Source organism: Eptatretus burgeri, chromosome 2 (genome assembly GCF_056783735.1).
Source record: "Eptatretus burgeri isolate ZD-2024b chromosome 2, Ebu_testis_v1, whole genome shotgun sequence".
NCBI classification, from domain to species: domain Eukaryota; kingdom Metazoa; phylum Chordata; class Myxini; order Myxiniformes; family Myxinidae; genus Eptatretus; species Eptatretus burgeri.
The window spans coordinates 69,742,575-69,763,643 of NC_140962.1; the positions used below are offsets into that span (position 1 = coordinate 69,742,575).

General features: G+C 46.4%; 1 long non-coding RNA gene and 1 pseudogene across 2 annotated transcripts; one reads left to right on the forward strand and one right to left on the reverse strand.

Moving 5' to 3' along the window:
• Positions 1-7,813: 7,813 nt before the first annotated feature.
• On the reverse strand, positions 7,814-20,803 carry LOC147032250 (SCAN domain-containing protein 3-like; annotated as a pseudogene). Its single transcript, XR_015055098.1, has 3 exons — positions 20,541-20,803; positions 19,036-19,127; positions 7,814-9,647 (listed from the first exon to the last, which is right to left on the reverse strand). The product of XR_015055098.1 is annotated as an SCAN domain-containing protein 3-like (transcript).
• Positions 15,512-19,405, forward strand: LOC147032251 (uncharacterized). Its single transcript, XR_015055099.1, has 2 exons — positions 15,512-16,099; positions 19,051-19,405. It is a non-coding gene; the product is annotated as an uncharacterized LOC147032251 (long non-coding RNA).
• Positions 20,804-21,069: the final 266 nt, after the last annotated feature.

Genomic DNA, 21,069 nt, shown 5'->3' on the forward strand with positions numbered 1-21,069 from the left:
GAGTGAGGTGCACAAAGAGCTTGGGGGGTATGGAGCCCCCGGAACCCCTTGTGGGGACACGAATCCCCAGTGTGGTTGTCCCGGTGTGTGTGGTGAAAGGTATGAGTGCACCCCCGTGTGTGAGTGGTGTGGTGGCAAGTGTGCCGAAGTGCGTGCTTGCCAGCACGCCGTGTGTGAAAGGGGTACCACGAGTGGAAAGAACCACGAGTACGCCAGAAAGGGCATGCGTGAGTGAACGGCCGAGTGCAAGGGAGACCATGTGTGTAAGAGAGTGGTTTGCAAAGGAGATGACGGTGGGCATGTGCAAACATGCAGCCGCGTCTCCCGGGGTGAGTGTGATGGAATGGAGAGTGAGCGTCGTAACACGCAGGAATATGTGTGTGGAACGGAGACGACGGCGACAGAGAGACAATGGCCGAGGAGCGGCCGTAGCTGTTTCGGGGACCGCGCCGGGTTTACACGGCAGCGAGCGCGAGGTTCGGGCCGTGCAACGCCCACCGTTATTGGTCACCCACCATTATTTCTATGCACTTGACATGGATGTTTCCATTGAACGGGTCACTGCTTGCTGTCATTGTGTTGCTCTCCAGAGCATCTCGCACACCGTTACCCTCAATCTTCGAGTGACCCTCCAGAGGTGGTTGGCATCTCGTTTGCAGTTGATGTTATCAAGTGCGAGTGACAACTCATCTTCGTCACACGAGAGTGTGTCACTTCTTGCACAGCTGCTTGCATCATTACCAACGAATGCCGTAACACCTTAAGGGATGCTCTACTTCAAGTGTGCATTGAGTTTCGTCCACGAGATGATCCCAAAGCTGTCTTATGGACTGATCCTGCCCCGGGGTTCTCTGCTGTGGTTGGAGATAAGCTGCTTCAGGAACACCGTATCGTCATTGAGCTCGGCAGAGCAAAAAACCCCAACAAGAACCCGGTGGCAGAGAAGGCAGTGCGGGAACTGGAGGACGAACTTGTATGCCATGAACGACATGGCGATCCAATTACACCTTTGACTCTGTCCATTACACTGAACAACAAATTTCAAAATTTTTTTTTTACTGGAGATGTGTAAAGTGATTAAGACTAATTTGGGTACGCTGATTTCAAAAATCATAACCGTTTTGCTGTATCACGTCAGGATTTTCAGGAACAGAAATATTCCCATTGCCTAGAAGTCAGGATTTCAATGAAATTTACATATGTCTTTAACATGTCTATTTCGTACAATTGTTGTTAACTTGTGTTATATTTCTTTCTTTCAGATAAAAATGAGTAGGCGTTCCTGTACCAATCATCCTGACAACTTCTGTTATGTCTGTGGTCGGTATACCAAAAAAGATCAACAGCGAAGTATATCTACAGCAGTGAAAATGAAGGCCGCCTACTTTCACTACTTCGGGTGTAAGGTGGGGGACCAAGAACAGAGCTGGGCACCACACATCTGCTGCACAAGCTGTCACACAACCTTGACTCAGTGGTTGGTGGGCAAGCGCGCGAGCATGCCATTTGCGGTGCCCATGATATGGCGTGAGCCGCAGAATCATCATGATGATTGTTATTTCTGCTGCACAAGCATCGCCGGCTTCAACAAGAAGAATAAAGGTCACATCAAGTACGCTGACTGCGTCTCTGCTCGTAAACCTGTGCCTCATGATGACGAGAAGCCCGTTCCAACACCTCCAGCTGATCAGAACATAGCTGTAAGCAGTGGTGAAGAGGATGGTGATGATGAACCTTTTGAACCCGACACTCAAGAATCACACCTTCTGAACCAGGGAGACTTAAATGATCTTGTAAGAGATCTCTCGCTGTCAAAGGCGAAGGCAGAGCTGCTTGGATCAAGGCTGCAGCAGTGGAATCTACTTGAACCTAACACCAAGATATCCTTGTTCAGAGCACGTCACAGAGACATGGCTGAGTTCTTTGAGATGGAAGACACGATGACATTCTGCAGTGACATCAACGGTCTGTTGAAAGAACTTGGGTGTGATCACGATCCTGCAGACTGGCGCCTCTTCATCGACTCGGGGAAGAACAGCTTGAAGGCTGTTTTGCTCCACAATGGCAACGAGAAACCATCAGTCCCACTGGCTCACGCGTTCGGCATGACAGAGACCTATGAGACTATGCGGCAGCTGCTTGATTCCATCAAGTACAATGACTTCAACTGGCACATCTGCGGAGACTTGAAAGTGGTGGCGCTGTTGTTAGGGCTGCAGTCAGGCTACACGAAATACATGTGCTTCCTTTGTCTCTGGGATAGCAGAGACGACAAGAATCACTGGACGAAGAAAGATTGGGAAGAGCGAAAAGAGCATGTACCTGGTCGACACAACGTGAAGCATGTCGCCCTTGTCGACCCAGCCAAGGTTTTCCTTCCACCACTCCACATAAAGCTCGGCTTGATGAAAAGTTTTGTACGGGCAATGGATCTGAATGGGCGTGGGTTTTTATACCTCAAGGAAAAGTTTGGCAACACCTTGTCGGAGGCCAAGATCAAGGCTGGTGTCTTTGTTGGACCGCAAATCCGACAGATTATGAAGGACGAAACTTTTCCGACAACTCTAAACCCCAAAGAGCTGGCAGCGTGGAGAAGCTTCAAAGCTGTGACGGACAACTTCTTGGGGAACGAGCGCGCGGACAACTATGAAGAAATAGTGCAGCAGCTGCTGGAGTCCTTCAGGAAACTTGGCTCCAGGATGTCCCTGAAAATCCATTTCCTACACCAGCACCTGAACTTCTTCCCTGACAACTTGGGAGCAGTCTCGGACGAGCACGGCGAGCGATTCCACCAAGAGATTTCACTCATGGAGACGCGTTACCAAGGGCGGCACAACCCGAACATGATGGGCGATTTCTGCTGGTTCCTGCATCGTGAAACTGACACAGAGCAGCACAAACGCAAAGCCAAATGCCTAAAGCATTTTTAATTACATTCTAGTGGAGTTTTTCTGTAATTTCTATAATTTTGAAGCATTCATGATGAAATAAATGAATAAATGAATTTTTGTAAATTTCATTGAAATCCTGACTTCTAGGCAATGGGAATATTTCTGTTCCTGAAAATCCTGACGTGATACAGCAAAACGGTTATGATTTTTGAAATCAGCGTACCCAAATTAGTCTAAATCACTTTACACATCTCCAGTAAAAAAATTTTGTTGTTCAGTGTTATCACTGCACGACTCAACTCACGTCTTCGTTCCCAAGGTCTTTCCGCGAGAGAGTTATGGACGCAGAGAGACCAGTTCTCCAATGTCCAGATTCCCCTGTCTGACGACAGGATTATTGAGCCTCAACATCAGCTTCGCCGGGCCAATCACCAATACAGCCAGATGTCTAAGGCCCCCCAAGGTGTGCAACCAACACTGATCTCAGTTGACATTGGTGATCTGGTCTATCTTCATGCCGATCGCAACAAATCTCAGGCCCGCCAACGTTACCTGGTTACCTCTGTCGAGAATGACTGGTGCAATATTCGCAAATTCATCGGTTCCCAGCTACGTAGCACAACTGACCGAATCAAGAGATCCGAGTGTTTTCAGGTCCCTTCCTTCTAAACTGTCCCTACAGTTTGCTCTACTCCCAACCGTCGTTCCACTGGTCATGGTGATCACTCCCCCTTCCCCCCCCCCCACTACTGGAGTCCGTTCCTATCGACCCTGACATACCGGCTGAACTTTCCACACCTTCCACAGTCCCAATGCTGGTGATCATGGAGCCAACCACGCAAACTCCATGGCCGATGATGGGTCCCCCAAGTCCGTCCCAATCACTGGCTCCAGGACAGTTCTCTGAATTGCCTCCCGAAACAGAGATTCCCGTACCTGATGCAGAGCCACAGTCTTCCTCACTGAGTCACGTTCTCCAGACACCGGCCCAAGCCCCTCCTCCCGTGACACCTGCCTGAACAACATCCAGCCAGCCAACTACGTGTTTCGCTGGCCCTGTGCCCACTCTGAGGCACTCAACTCGACAGAGAAACTTTCCGAAACATCGAACAGATTTCATACTTCACGAATGATATTAATAATTTTGGGGGCAGAACAATCCCCAGTGGCTGGAGGGAAGAGTACCCCAAAGATGACCCTTTAATGTCGTCGGTCATCAAACATCTCTTGCACCAAATATGTATTTTCCACAGTTTGTACTTGTTCTCTTATTCCAGTGTCATGGCTCATGTGATCTGTGTTCGAATCCCCCAAAGTTACACCCTGTACCCATGTACACTTTGTTGATTGCCATGCACATATCTGGATGCCTTGGCACTGACATGTTTCTTCCCTATGTTCACGAGGTTGTTTTCTTTACACACCTGTTTCCCCAAGACTTCATCTTGGTGTGAGGAGGCTTATCACATTTATTCAGCCTGGTATCTTTGTGTGTCACTTTTTTGCACAATTAGTTCGTGAATGAATACATTTTATATAAGAAGGGAGAGAAAAAGAAAGAGGTCACGGTCACGTCATTTTAGATGTTATGGCCGTGGACCATGTTCCGGTGGTTCTTCTCGTGTGCTGTGCTGTTGTTACATTATTGTAACACAATGCTGTGCTGTTGTTACATTTTTGTAACACCAGCCAAAACCCCGTCACAGACGGATTCCGTTCATTCAACCACCCTCACCAGCTCACCCACAGTCGAGGGACATGGACTGGACAGGGTGTGCTTGCCCCCTCCAACTCATCCCCCGCCCCTGCCGCATTCCCCCCCGCCTTCAATTTGCTTACCCCCGCCCAAAAATTTAATTACCCAGCCCCGCCACCGCGTCTTCACTCCCCGTTCCCCGTCTTGATTCCCCGCCCCACTTGCCCCTGGGCCTCAGCCCCCTGTCCACCCCTCACACTCAACCCCGCCTAATTCACCCCAGCCCCGCCCACTCATCCCCCCATCTCTCACTTTCAATTTGCTTACCCCCGCCCAAAAATTTGCTTACCTTGCCCCCTCCTCTTCACTCCTCGCACCCGTCTCTTCATCCCCCACCCCCGCCTCTTCACTCCCTGCCCCGTATCTTCATCCCCCGCCCCCGCCTCTTCACTCCCTGCCCCGTATCTTCATCCCCCGCCCCCGCCTCTTCACTCCCTGCCTCCGTCTCTTCATCCCCCCCCCCCACCTCTTCACTCCCTGCCCCCATCTCTTCATCCCGCCCCCGCCTCTTCACTCCTCGCCCCCGTCTCAACGAAAAGTGTTTATTCTGCTTCAGAGTTGAAAGTTGACTCTTGCCACTATGTGCGATGCACTCTTACAGGTACGAACTTACTTTCAGTCCAGGTCACAGTACCGAGAAAAACGTGACGCGACCGCTAGGAGGAGCACAAAATTGATCCTTCAGTATTAATATATAGAAGATACAATGTTTCTTGTTACATTTTTTGTGTGAAATTCACATTCTGAGGTCGTCAGCAATCTGTCAGTGATTCGAGTAGTTTCACTGCCGTGTCTCTGCGTTTCGATGTTCATCCACTGCAAGATCGTCAAGTACTTTGATATTTTGCTGGAATTCATTGGCCAGTGCTTGTACAGCATCTGCACGGGCCGACCACCGTGTATCTGACAAGCACTTGACGATTGGCATGTGTTTCAGTGCATCGCGATGTTTGCGCCAATGATAGGTTGACTTCACGAGATAAACATACAGCCGTTGGACGATACCAAACAGAGTCACAGCAGCCGTGCAGCTCTCAGCAGCACACGTCCCGATGAGGTTGAGAGAATGAGCCATGCAAGGAACAAACTGGGCGAATTCGCAACGACTTTTTAGGTGCGCCTGGATGCCGCGGTATTTTCCAGACATGTTGCTGGCGTTGTCGTACAATTGTCCACGACAGTCAGAGATCGGAATTTTGTTCGTTTGGAGAAAATCAAGAACTACGTCTGCGATCTCCTTTCCGGTATGATTCAGTAAGGGCACGAATGTCAAGAAACTCTCGACTGGCCCCTCTGGCAACACGTAGCGGATGGTTAGACATAGCTGGTCAGTGTGCGACACGTCCGGAGTGGAGTCCACCGATATGGAGTAATATTGGGCCCTCCGAACTTCCGCTACAATGGCACTCAGAACTTTTCTACCAAACACATTGATTAGTTCGTTACATACTGTCGATGAGAGGTAGTTTACGTTACCTCTCCCTTTGTTGGCATGTTTCTGGAGATGTGCCGCAAGGAAAGTGTCGGACTTGCTCAGAAGCTCCATCACTCCCAGGTAATTTCTGTTATGTACCGAACCGATCACCTCGTCGTCACCTCGGATGGGCAGGCCACGTTCACATAGAAACATGAGGACATCCACACACTGTCGTAGCACTTCGTGCCAGTAGTGCTGTTATGACTCGTACTGACGAACTAGTCCAGCGTTAACGCGGCCTTGCAATGATTTTCTGCTGGCCAGGCTCGACATTGCCTGTTTATGCTGATCTGAATTAGTGTCTCCTTCTATCGACTCCCGAGCGTGTTTCCAATCTTGGAACCCGGATGTAAACCGACTTTTAGTTTCTGACATGGGTGACATCAGACGGCAAACAAAACAGAACAGACGGCCGGTCTCTTCAGAATAGCACAGCCAACTGAGATCGATTTCTTCTCCAAATAACGTGTGTTTTCTACTGAACAAATTTTTTGTACAATGACGAGTTTTATTTCCATCACGGACAGCAGAGTTCTTGTAGTCACTGTCGACATTACGACATTGTGCACTATCCTTCTCGATCCAGTAGTTTCGGAACTTCTCTGGTAGCTGGTCTGGCCAAAGGCCAATGTCTTTTTCATAATCTTCAGCAGTTTCGCTGTCGACTTCTGAACCACATTCTGAAGCAGAATCGTTTGAGTTTTTATCACCACTAGCATCAGCAGCACTGAAACAAGGAGCAGGGCCAACAGCAGATGATGCTGACATAGTCGTAGCTATGTTTCCCTTCGCGTTGTTATCCTGCTCATTGTATAACCCGACTGTGGCTGTTGTACTCTTAAGCCAACTTGTAATTTTGGGTAGCTTGTTCCGTTCGCTTTCGGCTGCTATGCTTTCCTTCCGCTTGGCCGCACCAGATTGGTATTTTCTTCCTCGATCACGTTCACGTTCCGCCATGGCTCAACCAGGTCCACACAAAGGCAGTTCCTACAATAGAAAGCAATATTTCAGCAGTTGACACCGAACACACCTTAATAATAATAATAATAATAATAATAATAATAATAATAATAATCGAGATATATTAATGTGGATTGATAAGAAGCCTTGGGTTTGTCGAGTATCTCTCCACGGCTCAGATTATTATTGTGAAGTGTGTCTCTCTGGTGGAGGAAACCGGAGAACCCGGAGGAAACCACCGTGTCTCGGCCATGACATGATTTACATATGCCACCGGTAGTATTCGAACCCACTCCGCCGAATCCACATTGAGGTGACCAGCCAGCAACCTCACCAATCTACCACCGAGACACACCTTATAAATATAATAAAATATTATCCGGTGTGTAATCTTGAATTACACAATTATAGTATAACCACCTCAGTACGCCTGCGCAGTACATCGCAAACATAGATTCAGGGCGGGCATGTAATTTTGCAAAAATGAAATCGAGACGGCCATAGCTTGCTGGGATTGGGAAAACCCTCACTTTTTTGTGTGACCTATTTCTGTGGTAGACCTTAAGATTGCACTCTTATGATCAGTGGAAAGGAAAAAAAAGTAAGTTCAAAGATGTAAAATAAATGACAAACATAAACAAACAGATGACAAATTAACAGCGATATTGAGTATTTGTTTCGTGATTCACTGACCATTTACACCAGTGGTTCCCAACCTTTTTTCTGTCATTTCCCCCTGCACCCAATTCAACCATCCAGATTTCCCCCTTCATGTGTATGAGAGAAAGAACAGTTAAAACACACTGAGACTATTTACTAATTTATTTTTCAAATGCACTAACACAGCTAACATTAAATTGTATTGAATAAGAACACAGCATTTTAATGTGACTTCTGGCATTGTTTGCCGTTCACGAGTCCTTCAATGTCTGGGGGAGTTATGGAGAGCGCACAGCGAAGATCCGCCTCCACCTCCAACTTGTTGCGTGCCTTTGTTTTGAGGTGTACCAGTGCCGAAAATCCTGTCTCACACAGGTCGGTGGAAGAAAACTGGACCAATATCCGCAGAACATTGGTCGCAAGAAGCGGGTAGGTTCCTCGGACTTGGGTCCAAAACTCTTCCAGTTCCATATTCTGGAAGGCATCCTTCACTGTAGAGTCGTTTTTCCAAGTCCAGGAACTCTTCCTGCCACGTTTCTGGCACATCATCAACGTTCCTCTGAAATGGGTCTCTGATAAGCTTGTTCTCGTTGTTCTCGTTTGTGATCCCCGGGAAATAATACTTGAATTCTTCCTCCAAGCCTTCGAGGTGTTGTTTGATATCCTCGGCTATTGGATCAGGCAGACCATCCTCCATATCCTCCACACATTCGTTCAGAGCGAGGAATGAGGAAAAACTTCCACTCCCCGCTCTTTTCTTCCACAGTTCCAGTTTAGCCACGAAAGCTCTGATCTTGTCCGACTGAAAAAGAATGTTGGTCCCTTTGCCCTGCAGTTTCCTGATGAGCTCGTTCAATGCACTGAAAATATCGGACAAGTAGGACAGCCGCACACGGAAAAACTCACCCTTCAACGCCTCCAGAAGCACAACATTCTCTTGGGCCCGAAGGAAGGCTACCACCTCATCAAACAATTCCAGGACTCGCTGCAACATGTTTCCCTTTGAGAGCCACCTCACCTGAGTATGAAACAGCAACGATTCGTGGTCGGCTTCCATGCCTTCACAGAGCCGACGGAACAGCCGAGTGTTCAGAGCGGAACCCTTGATAAAGTTGACGACTTTGATGACAGTCTCGAGATGCTGCTTGAAGTTCTTGGAGAGAGTTCTCGAAGCAAGCGCCTCTTTGTGGATCAGACAGTGTGGCGATTCCACTGCCGGATTCTTTTGCTTGACGAGCGTGACGAACCCCGATCGAGAGCCGAGCATGGCTGGGGCACCATCCGTGCACACCCCAACCAGAGACTCCCAGCTGATGTTGCTGTCTTCGAAAAAGTCATTGATAAGGTCCATCACATCTGTCGATTCGTCGAGTTGAATCGAAAAAACTGTGACCCTCGAACCTTCTGAACAACTTGGTTCTTGATGCTCTCAGCCATATCATTGATCCGTGACCGAATGGTGTTGTTTGAAAGGGAAATCTGGGTCATCTTGTTGTGGGCAGCCTCACCAAGGACCAACTTCACCCACTGCAGCATACAGGGCTTCACCAATGTTTCACCAATTGTGTGTGGTTTTTTGTCCCTCGCAATCTTGTACGAGACTTCGTATGACGCTTTCACAATAGCGTCCGTTTGTTGACGAAACGTTCCAGTTGAGTCCAGTCTCATCTTCTTCAGATAATTTTGTTTCAGCTTGAAGTATTCACGATCCTTGTTCTGTAGTTGGGATGGCATCCATGAAGGTGTTGCTTCATCTGGAATGGCTTCATGCTACCATTCCCCAAGGTCTTTGTGCAGATGACACATTGTGGCAGATGTTCCCCGTTATTCACAACGAACGTAAAACCGAAGTCTAGATATGCTTCTGAATATATCCGTTTTTTCGACATGATCACTTGCGGACCTGAAAAGAACAAGAGAGATCATATTAAGACATGTAATAGAAAAGAACAAACTAAAAAAGAAGAAAGAAAATAAAACATAAGAATGAAAGCGGGTAAAGTTCAGGAAACGGGTACTCCTGAGAAGAGAAGAACAAGGCTATTACTGGAAATTATTTTCTGATAATTTCCAGAATTTTAATTCCAGACTAGAATTTTCCCCTGAAACACCCAAATTTCCCCCCTGGGGGAAATTCCCCCCCCCCGGTTGGGAACCCGTGATTTACACAAACGAAGTCGATTTTTTTTCACAAACAAACAAAAGGGGGGAAATAGCAGAATTTCTTGTGATCTTTGCGTTTGCGCGGGGCCCCTGGGAGGCGCGGGGCCCTGGGCCCCGGCCCTGTGGGCCCTGCCCTAAATCCGGCCCTGGTCAGCATGTGCAGAAGAGGGTTTTACATTGCAGACGCTATTTTCGAGGAGTGGAATGACACCTCTCAGCGGTAACAGTCTGTCGACGACAGACGTGATGGCGTCAGCGAATGACCGATGATGTCATGACGTCCTGACGCCTCTCAGCGGTGACGTCACACATCACCATGTAAACGAATGTAAAACGAAAAGTGTTTATTCTGCTTCAGAGTTGAAGTTTGACTATTGCCACGATGTGCGATGCACTCTTACAGGTACGAAGTTTCTTCCAGTCCAGGTCACAGTCCCGAGAAAAACGTGACGCGACCGCGAGGAGGAGCACAAAATTGGTCCTTCAGTATTAATATATAGATAATAATGCTGTGTTGTTGTGCTGCTCGGTGTGGTTGCACATACACAAAGCTTTCGCCTGGAAAATTCTGCCTCCCTTTGTATGCTCTCTTATTTTCCAACACTCGATTCATCTCTCCCACATACCCCATCCCCACCGCTCCAGTCGGGATTTCTCCCACCGGGAATCACCCCACGGGCTGAGATCTCGACTCGGCCAAAAGCAGCATCATGTCGTTCAGGGTTAACCTCCCTCTTGCCTCCATGACCCCCAAAAAACGAGCCACGTCTGCTGCCAACATTGCAGCACGAAATCATCCAGGGCTCCAGGCAGTCCGGCAGAAACGTGAGTGGTCGCAGAACGCCATCCCGATCCTCAAGCCACAAAGGTGTATGTGTGTGTGTGTGTGTGTGTGTGTGTGTGTGTATGTGTGTGTGTGTGTATGTGTGTATGTGTGTGTGTATGTGTGTGTGTGTGTGTGTGAAAGTGTGTGTACGTGTGTGTGTGTGTACGTGTGTGTGTATGTGTGTGTGTTTAAGTGTGTGTACATGTGCGTAAGTGTGTGTACATGTGCGTAAGTGTGTGTACGTGTGTGTGTGTGTGTACGTGTGTGTGTGTGTGTGTGTGTGAAAGTGTGTGTACGTGTGTGTGTGTACGTGTGTGTGTATGTGTGTGTGTTTAAGTGTGTGTACATGTGCGTAAGTGTGTGTACATGTGCGTAAGTGTGTGTACGTGTGTGTGTGTGTGTACGTGTGTGTGTGTGTGTGTGTGTGTGTGTGTGTGTGTGTGTGTGTGTGTGTGTGTGTGTGTGTGTGTGTGTGTGTCTGGATCATTCAGTATATATAACGAATTTAGTTGTGTGGCAATGGTTTGGCCTCTGGTGTTTGGTTGATGATGAGTGTACCAGGCTGTGTGTTTGGCATTGAAGTCCACTCCGATGATGGTGTTTTGGGAGGGAGCACAGGTTCTGCAGTTGTTGTGAGTGTTTGGTTGGTATATTCGGGGATGCGTCTGGTGGTATGTAAATGTTTATGATGTTCGTGTGTGCTTTGTGAACCGTTTTTTATTTTGAAAGCTTGAAATTCAAATGTGTTGTCTGGTGGTAAAAGTGCTTTTTTGTCTTGTGTGATATCTGAGTATCAAATTGAATTGTGAATGTATGTGACGAGGTCTCCACCTCTGGCATTAGGGCTGTTTGAGCACATCGATGTATAGTTGGGGATGGTCGGTATTGTTTTTTTCGTGTAATTTGGTTTCTTGTGTGATGGCGAGATGAACCTTGTTTGTGAGAATGAAGTGTTTAAGTTGCATGGCCTTGCTGACGAGGTTGTTTGTGTTGTATTGGAGGATATTAAGGTTAGGTGTGCATTTCTGGGGTTGAGGTGGTAGGGGCCCCATGTTGGGTTCTTTGTCTCTGGCGAGAATGAGGAAAAAGGGGAGGACTTCCAGAGGGAGGTCACTCCCCAAAGAAGAAGAAAAAGAAACGTTTGTTGTGGATATGTGATTGATGTGTGGTGTTTGAGTGTGTTTGTGAGGTGCTCGTGTGCGAAGATGACAGGGAGTTGGCCAGTGCATGGGGTCCGATCGACGCTCTGACCGTGACCGCGCTGTTCCGACAAATCCGGGCAGCAGGGAAGAGTAGGGAAAATTTCCCCCCGTCGTGCATTTGGGGGTGCAACCACCGTGAAGAGGCATCCCCAATAGTTCTAGTGGCTTGTACATATTGATGGTGCATAGATCATGTATTTTAATGATGTGCCGTTGCAGGTCAGAGTCAGGAGCTGACATTGTAATTACTGTGCAGCCATTGACGTCAGTTGCAACATCATGGTGCTGGCTGCCTGTAAAGGCAAGCAATTTGAAGCCAGGTATGTTTACATTACTTTTATGACAAAGGTGTATTTCTTGGAGCAGAATCACAAGTACACAGATTGCGGTTGCTATGTGGTGGAGTCCATCACACTGAGCAGGCGTGAACCCCTCCATGTTCAGTTGCAAAATCCCTGGAACGGCAGTTTGGTAAGGGTTCATCTTGTTGAAATAGATTAGTCCAAGGAGGTATATGCACAGCGTGCAGTCGATCAAAGTTCGCTAAAAAGCTATTTGGTTGGACCAGCACCAAGTACTGGAGACCTGAAGGTGGACCGAAAAAAACTACAACTCGTCAGCCATCAAAGACATTCCCAGGATGGACCGTGTGGAGGTCAGTTGTAATGCCATCCCAGTGATTGGATTTTGACCAAACTTGATACAAATACCTATAATGGTGGAAAGATGAACTGATTCGATTTTGGCATCAAGAGGTTAGAGCAGTGGTTCCCAACCTGTGGTACGCGAGGGCCTTCCAGGTGGTTCGCGAGCACTTTCGGGCTCAACCTTTAAAAAAATATATATATATATATATATATATATATATATATATATATATATATATATATATATATATATATAAAAATAAATAATAAAAAAAAAAAACACCACCAACATTTTCAGTATGAATACAGACCGTGAAAGCGTGGCCTCGCGATCCTTTTGACTTTTTGGTTTTTAAGCAAGAGGTGTCAAAAAAGTTACCACAGGTATTGTTGATGGAGCGTGAGTCTGGAAGATCGATGTAAAGGCCCGGTCACACCTTGACGTTTTAGCCAACGTATGCCGATTTTTGAATTTTTTTTCTAAAACGCTGGCACACGTTGAATACGTTATGGGTAAGTTTTGATAACATTGAGAGCACGCTGAAAAACACTGCCATATGTCGTTGTACACTGGCTTTAAACGTTGTACTTTTTGGTTGTCCTCAAATTTTTTCATGCTTGAAATTTCACGACGTATGCCGGCGTATGACTCACACATTCCGCTACGCTGGCCATAAGTTGTATGCACGGTCTGCGATCGTTGACAGACGTCAACACATGCTACTTGTAAGTTAATCATAAGTTGAGACACGCCGAGGTAATGTTTAGCGTACCCGAAACTTATTTCTAACCTATGATTAACGTGTTGTTGGCACGTTACGCGATCGTTGCCACACATCGACAGACGTTACTTTTAAGTTACTCATAGGCTGAAAGACGTCGGTATAATGGATCGTCCTTGCGTCAGCGTCCACGGCCACGGCCACAGCCAGGACACTTATTTGCAGCATTCTTCAAACTTTTCTTCGGCATGACGAGGATGTTCACACTTCGATGTCTAGCTTGGCTATGATTCCAATTGTCCATCGGCAGCGTCTATTTAAAATAGTCGAGTTTGAGCGTTTTAACACGTTCAGAAGAAACGCTTCAAATTTCCAAACCCCAGCGTCAAAAAACAAAGGCGAGTGACAGCAATTTAAATCGTTCATTGTAAACAATGAAAATAGCTGAGTGGTACCGTTTAATAGTCGTTGAGTGTAAAAAAAATCAAATTGTTGAGCGCAAACGTCTACTTTCAATAGTGGGGTTTGAGCGATTTAGCACGTTCAATAGAAACGATTAAAATTTCCGAGCGCCAGCGTCAAAAAACAAAGGCGAGTGACAGCAATTTAAATCGTTCATTGTAAACAATGAAACTAGCTGAGTGGTACCGTCTAAAAGTCGTTGAGTGTAAAAAAAATCCAATTGTTGAGCGCAAGCGTCTACTTTCAATAGTGGAGATGCAGCCATTTAAATCGTTGAGTTTATCATTTAAATCGTTAAATCGTTAAACGCAAGGACGATCCATCATAACCCACACCCTCCCCCTCACACTCACCTACTACTGCCAACATGAACAAACTACTACTCATACTAATACTAATACTGATACTGATACTGATACTGTTACTGCTGACATGGACATCGACTCAAAAAGGACTCGCAAACACTGTTGGGTTCCCCTTTTATGAGCAGCATTTTTATATACCAATTCCCAAAACCGCTGGGAACACGTTTTTATATGGCAGTTGTAAGCTAGAAACACATTCATTTTTTTTTTGTCGACCGGATGACGTCATTGGAATACGTCTACATACGTCGATGTGTGTTGGGACTACGTAAAGAATTGGTTCAAAGCACGTCAAACATAAGTTAGAAATAAGTTTCGCGTAAAAAAGACATTACCGCGACGTGTTTCGACTTATGAGTAGCTTATAAGTAGCCTTTGTGGACGTGTGTAAGCGTCCACATATCGTGTGTAAAACTTATCCCCATCGCATGCGGAACGTGTGTCATACGCCGAGTACGTCGTAAAATTTTGAACATGTTTAAAATTTCTTGACGTACTCTACTTACTACGACGTAAGATAGCATACTTTAGCGTTCTACTCACGTATACCAAACTTACTCATACCGTATTTGACGTGCCCCCAACGTTTTAGACACATTTTTCTTAGGTCGGCACACGCTGGCAAGATCGCCAAGGTGTGACCGCGATGTTGACACTTCCATTTCTACGGCAGTTATGATTCGAATCGTTGAGCGTCAGCCTTTTAATAGGCTACGTCACGACATCGTCGGCGATGCGTGCAACGCGCTATGCCGAAGTTAGACTATCGTTGGGCATAGGTTGTGTAGGCCGCCAACAGGTTCAGCATTCGTTGGTATAAGTTATCTATAACACAACGAAACGTTCTGTGTCCATTACTAATATGTTATGCATACGACCAACTCGTTATGAATACGTCCGAATCTGAAAAAAAAAAAACATCAAAAGTTCAACGTCAGCCAGCGTTTTACATACATTTTAATACGTTGCCATCGCTGGCTAAAACGTCAAGGTGTGACCGGGCCTTAAGTTCGGCGGAATGTTTTCGATAAAGATGGTGTTTAAAAGTCATTTTTCATCCCAATAAAGCTTATCGTCGCATGCCTGCTGACTCGCTAAGCCGTCGGATTATGTAAAGATTGTTGGTGGATGGCTTTGAAATCGCATTTTATGACTTTGATAAAATAATATTAAATAATTCCGTAAATTTCTGTGGAGAAATGGAGATTTTTGCCTCGGTCGACGCTACGAGTCCGTTTTAACTTTGATCGCAATTGTGTTTTCGCTTTTGGTAACGGCTAAGTATGCTTAACACTCGGTTGTCGAGATTTTGGTAAAAATCGGACGTTTTATAAGATTTTATCTTGGATGCCGGATCTCGTTGGGACGGGGTAAGTTGGAATAGTTTCCACTCTGCCTCGCGGGGAGCCGGAGGCTTTAACACGGCCTCACGCGTTCGTTTTAAAGTCAATTAAAATTCTGTTTCCAGTTTTGATAGTCGCGAGGTTTGCGTAACACTCGGTTGTCGAAATTTGGGTAAAAATCGGATGTTTTATGAGACTTAGGTCGTGTGTCGTGTCTCGGCGAAAGGCGGCGTAGTGAAATGGTTTTCGTTTTGAAATTCACTTTTATCAAGAGAAATACATCGAGTGCGTTGGGTGGACGTGGATGACGAGGGTCCGAACAGGCACGGCAGAAAGGCCAGAACTGTCTCCTTGAGGGACCGTTTATGGTTAGGGTCTGCGAGATCAATGTTTACATTTTAAAAGGTTTTGGGACACGCTTCATCGGTTTCTGTGAAAATTCCCGTGGAAAAGAGACGTTTTAAGATTGTAGAAAAATATTTCGCCCGTCGCGTCACGTGACGCCACGTTGAGTTACGTAACGCTTTTGCGTGTGCGCGTTGACGTCATCGCGCGTCGTCCCGGCTTCCTTTCGAGTTTGAAAGGGTCGTCGTCGAGTGTGACCTTCACGTTATGCTAATCTGCGGTTAGCTACAAATCGTTTCGTAACCCCTCCTCCCCCAACGTCTGCTTTTATCTGGCTAATTGATTGCCTCATCATTCTCCCAACTGCGTTATACGCGCGATACTCGGCGCATTTCAATTGCAACCTTCGTCCAATTACGTATCCTCATACAAAGTTAAATAAAACGCATATAATGTGATCATAAAGCTGCACGACTGCGTCGTTTAAATAGTCAACGAGCACAACAACGGATTTTGTCAAGCGCTTGATTTGGGTCACGTGGAACTTTGTGTTTCAACGGGGGTGGAATACCCAACCTCGGCAGGCTGGCTCGTTAAAATGGGCCCGATGCCAATCCTTGTGTATGGTCGACCATGAGTATGACCTCCACAATTAGGCATTTCACTCCAAAATGGCCCCCGAGCTTAGACGTGTAGTTAACGGGTCGCCATAAGCACCTGAAATGGCCACACTCCTATCGTACATGAACATATATGAATACTGCAACTGTGAACAAAACACCTTTTATGTTGATAATTTCCCCCCTATCATGGGTTCGAATTCCATGAGCCTCTCACGTTATGGATAAAAGTTATGTAGAAAAAGCCAATTATGTTAGACACCAATCTGGATGCAGGAATTGGCCAGCTGCAACTGCCTGCCAAAGGGTATTAGGAGGGATGTTTGATGCTATGATTTTGCATGCCAGTCCAAGTACATGTGTTGTTGATGATGTGTACAGGTCTCCACGATTGGGCATTTAATTTTAAAATGGCCCCCGAGCTCAGATATGCAGTCAACAGGCCTTTAAAATGCCTGAAACGGACGCGTTTTCTATCATATTTTACGGATAAACATATAGATAAACATTTTATAGATAAACATTCATATTTTACACATAAACACTGTTTAAGTTGGTAAGGGGGCCCTCTATCATATGTTAGAATTTTATGAGCCTGCCACACAATTTATGCAAATTAGGTCGGCAAAGTTAGTGATTTCAGGCAGTCTGGCATTTGCACATTTCGGTCACTTACAAAGGGCCGGCAGATGGAGTCCGGAATGATGTCAGATGCTGAAATTTGCATGTCAGCCTGGATGCATATGTAGTTGATTATGTGGGAATACCCTGACGATGCATAGATGGTCAATAAGGTTGATCTGGGTGCACCCACAATGAGCATATTTCTCATCATATCAGCGCACTTGCAGGGGCTGCGGCAATGAATGAATACCTTTTCGGTCGATAAAGTGATCTTCCACCTTGTGTTACAATTTCCGAAGCCTCCCACACCATTAACATAAATAACCATGGAAAATTTCAACAAAAGGTGTCTGTGCCTGGGGTCGATGGCACCCCAACCTTCAATCCAACCCACCCCACCGATCGACAAGGCACCTCGCCATCCCTTACACACCCTCACCCTTCGAAGTAGCCCCCTTTGCACACCTCCCCACCACCATTAACAGTGCTGGAAGGGAACAACAGGTCGTCACCGGCGGTACAGGTACTGGTCATTTGCGCAATGACGGTACACGGAAACTCCGGTCGGCTCTCGTGGAGCGAGTGGACCCTCAACACACACGGATCGCGCCGTAACGACCCTGGCCACAAACGGTTAGGGACACACCGTGGCCAACCGGTGAGTTCGGTACGGTAAAGTGAGAAGGTGCGCACCGCTCTCATCGCACACGCACAGCTCACACGCACAGCCTATCTTCCTCTCTGCCTATCTCCCTCTCTGCCTATCTCCCTCTCTGCCCATCTCCCACTCTGCCCATCTCCCACTCTGCCCATCTCCCACTCTGCCCATCTCCCTCTCTGCCTATCTCCCTCTCTGCCCATCTCCCTCTCTCCCTATCTCCCTCTCTGCCTCTCTGCCCATCTCCCTCTCTCCCTCTCTGCCTATCTCCCGATCTCGCTCTCTGCATATCTCCCTCTGCCTTTCTCGCTCTCTGCCCATCTCCCTCTCTGCCCATCTCCCTCTCTGCCCTTCTCCCAATCTCCCTCTCTGGCACTGTCCCTCTCTGCCTATCTTCCTCTGTCTCTCTCTCCCTCTGTCCCTATCTCCCCATCTCCCGCCCTGCCTATCTCCCTCTCTGCCTATCTACCTCTTTCCCTCTCTGCCTTTCTCCCTCTCTGCCCATCTCCCTCTCTCCCTCCCTGCCTATCTCCCTCTCTGCCTATCTCCCTCTCTTCCTATCTCCCTCTCTCCATATCTGCCTCTCTGCCGATCTCCCTCTCTGCCTATCTCCCTCTCTGACTCTCTCCCTCTCTGCCAATCTCCCTCTCCCCCATCTCGCTATCTCCCTCTCTCCCTATCTTCCAATCTCCCTCTCCCCGTCTCTCCCTCTCCCCCAAGCTCTCTCTATCTCGCTTTCTCCCTCCCCCTCTCTCCCTCTCTCCCTCTATCCCTCTCTTCCTCTCCCCCTCTCTCCCTATCCCGCTATCTCCCTCTCTCCCCCCTATCCGTATCTCCATCTCTCCCTCTCTTCCTCTCCCTCTCTCCCTCTATCCCTGTCTCCATCTCTCCCTATCTCCCCTATCCCTATCTCCATCTCTCTCCCAATCTCCCTCTCTCTCTCCCTCTCTCCCCCTATCTCAATCTCTCCCTCTCTTCCTATCCCTCTCTCCCTCTCTCCCCCTATCCCTATCTCCATCTCTCCATCTCTCCCTCTCTCCCTCTCTCCATCTCTCTCCCTATCTACATCTCTCTCCCTATCTCCCTCCCTCCCTCTCTCTCCCTCTCTTCCTCTCCCTATCTCCCTCCCTCCCCCTATAACGATCTTTCTCTTTCTCTCTTTCTTCTCCCTCCCCCCCCCCCCCTGTCAGCAAAGTGACCAGTTGTATTTGCAGGTCTGGAATAATGTTTGACGTGTCTTTTTTTTAAGTTTTAACCAAAATACCTGTGAACAGTGATGTGCAACATTTATATTGAAGAGATTCTTGCCCATACCTGAATGATTTGCAGAAATTGCAAGCTCTGGAGGAGCGAAAAAAGCGTGAGGTGATGAATCTTCAACAACGCCTGGCCCTGCTTGAAGGAGGCTGTGGGAGAGGTGGAAGATCGACAGAGGGAGCTGCTGTATTAGGAGGAGTGACAAATACAAACCAGAATTGGAAGCGGAAGATGTGATTGCTGATTATAATTGGAAAATAGCGATGGGGATACTTGAGTGGAGTTTACGTGAAACAGGCTATGGTGGAAGAAAACGTCTGATTGCCATGAGTTATGATTTTGAAGGCCTTCAAGTTTGTGCCTTTCTACAAAAGTCTATCTTATTCGTTTGTGGCATAGTGACCTGCAATAAAAAGGGCCGATATTATTTTATGATGTCTCTGTTGACAGTCGCCACAGAAATTGTTTTTGGGTTGTTCGTCGTCTGTCCATGCTCATTTTCTGTTTTCTCTGCAACCGCTTATTCGATTGACAAATTTTCACCATAGGTGCAAATTCCCATTGTGAATGTTGTAACGATAATTGTGACGTCATCTGTCACGTGGTGTGGAAGCCATGTTGGAAAAAAAGGAAAAACTTTGGACCTCTATCTCCGAAGCCTCTCCATGAAAAAAATTGAAACTTGGCACATGGCAAGTACTCTCGGTGTGAAGTGTGATTTTTTTTGATGATGTCATCGGTGACTTCATGATGACTTCAAAATTGCATGAAATGCTTTATCCAATCTGTGAAAAATTTGGTGGTTCATAATCTGGGAGATAACAGATTTGTATTACATGTATTACATCTTTGAGAGCGAAACTCATCAGATGGTTGGATGAGGACCTCCAAATGACCATTCTTAACTTTTGTAATTGGTGCATCAAGTCGGGGGTGCTGCTTGAAGTTGAAAAAAATCAGTTGAAATTACCCCCCAAAATCTGCATGAAATTAAATCAGTTGAAATTACATTTTTGAGGACATCGCTCAAACTGGTGCCGAAAGTTTCATTTTGGCACTGTGATAAAAGATCCATCCATCCATTGGAACCAAACTCTGGCAGAGCCAGCAGTCTCCTTGGCGATTGCACACAATCCTGGACCGGTCGCCACTCCGACACTGATAAAAGATGTGCCATTCTTAAGTGACCAATTTGGTGCAAAACCCATTGAAGAATGGCCAAAAGAGGGCACTATTTTTAGCACATTGAAAATGCATCTCAAGCACATCAATGAAACTTTGTGGAAATATTCTTTTGACCTTCCTAATGAAGGATCAGTAGTTCTGAAGTGACCCTTTTGGTGCAAAACCCATTTGATATATTGAATATAAACATATGTGTGTGCATGTATATGTATATATATATATATATATATATATATATATATATATATATATATATATATATATATATATATATATATATATATATATATATATATATATATATATATATATATATATATATATATATATATATATATATATATATAAAACCGGGTGTAGTGGCGTGCTTCTGTTACCCGGCTCCTCGGAGGCTTGCGTTGGAGGATCGCTTGAGGACGGGCGCTCTGCGCTGGGCGGCGCTACGGGCGCTCTGCGCTGGGCTACGAGAGGGTGTAGGGCAGCCTGGAATCATGGCGAAACCCAATCCTTATCACTGTGTCGTAAGAGGCGACCAGGGTTGCGTCAGGAAGGGCATCCGGCATAAAACCTATGCCAAATCAGGATGCAGATCATAACGGATGATCCGCTGTGGCGACCCCTAAAGGGAGCAGCCGAAAGAAGAACAACATATATATATATATATATATATATATATATATATATATATATATATATATATATATATATACACATATATATGTAGTTCGAACAAACTTTAAAAAATAAATTTGTGCTCAAAAAGGATGTAACACACATTTATCATTTTTAAATGTCAGACAGACTGCACTAATTCAAGCACCAATAATAGAAAATCTCCTGACCGGTAGGGTGGGGTAGAATGGGTACATTTTTCCCCACTCAGGGATGGCCAAGGAGGTCCCTCAC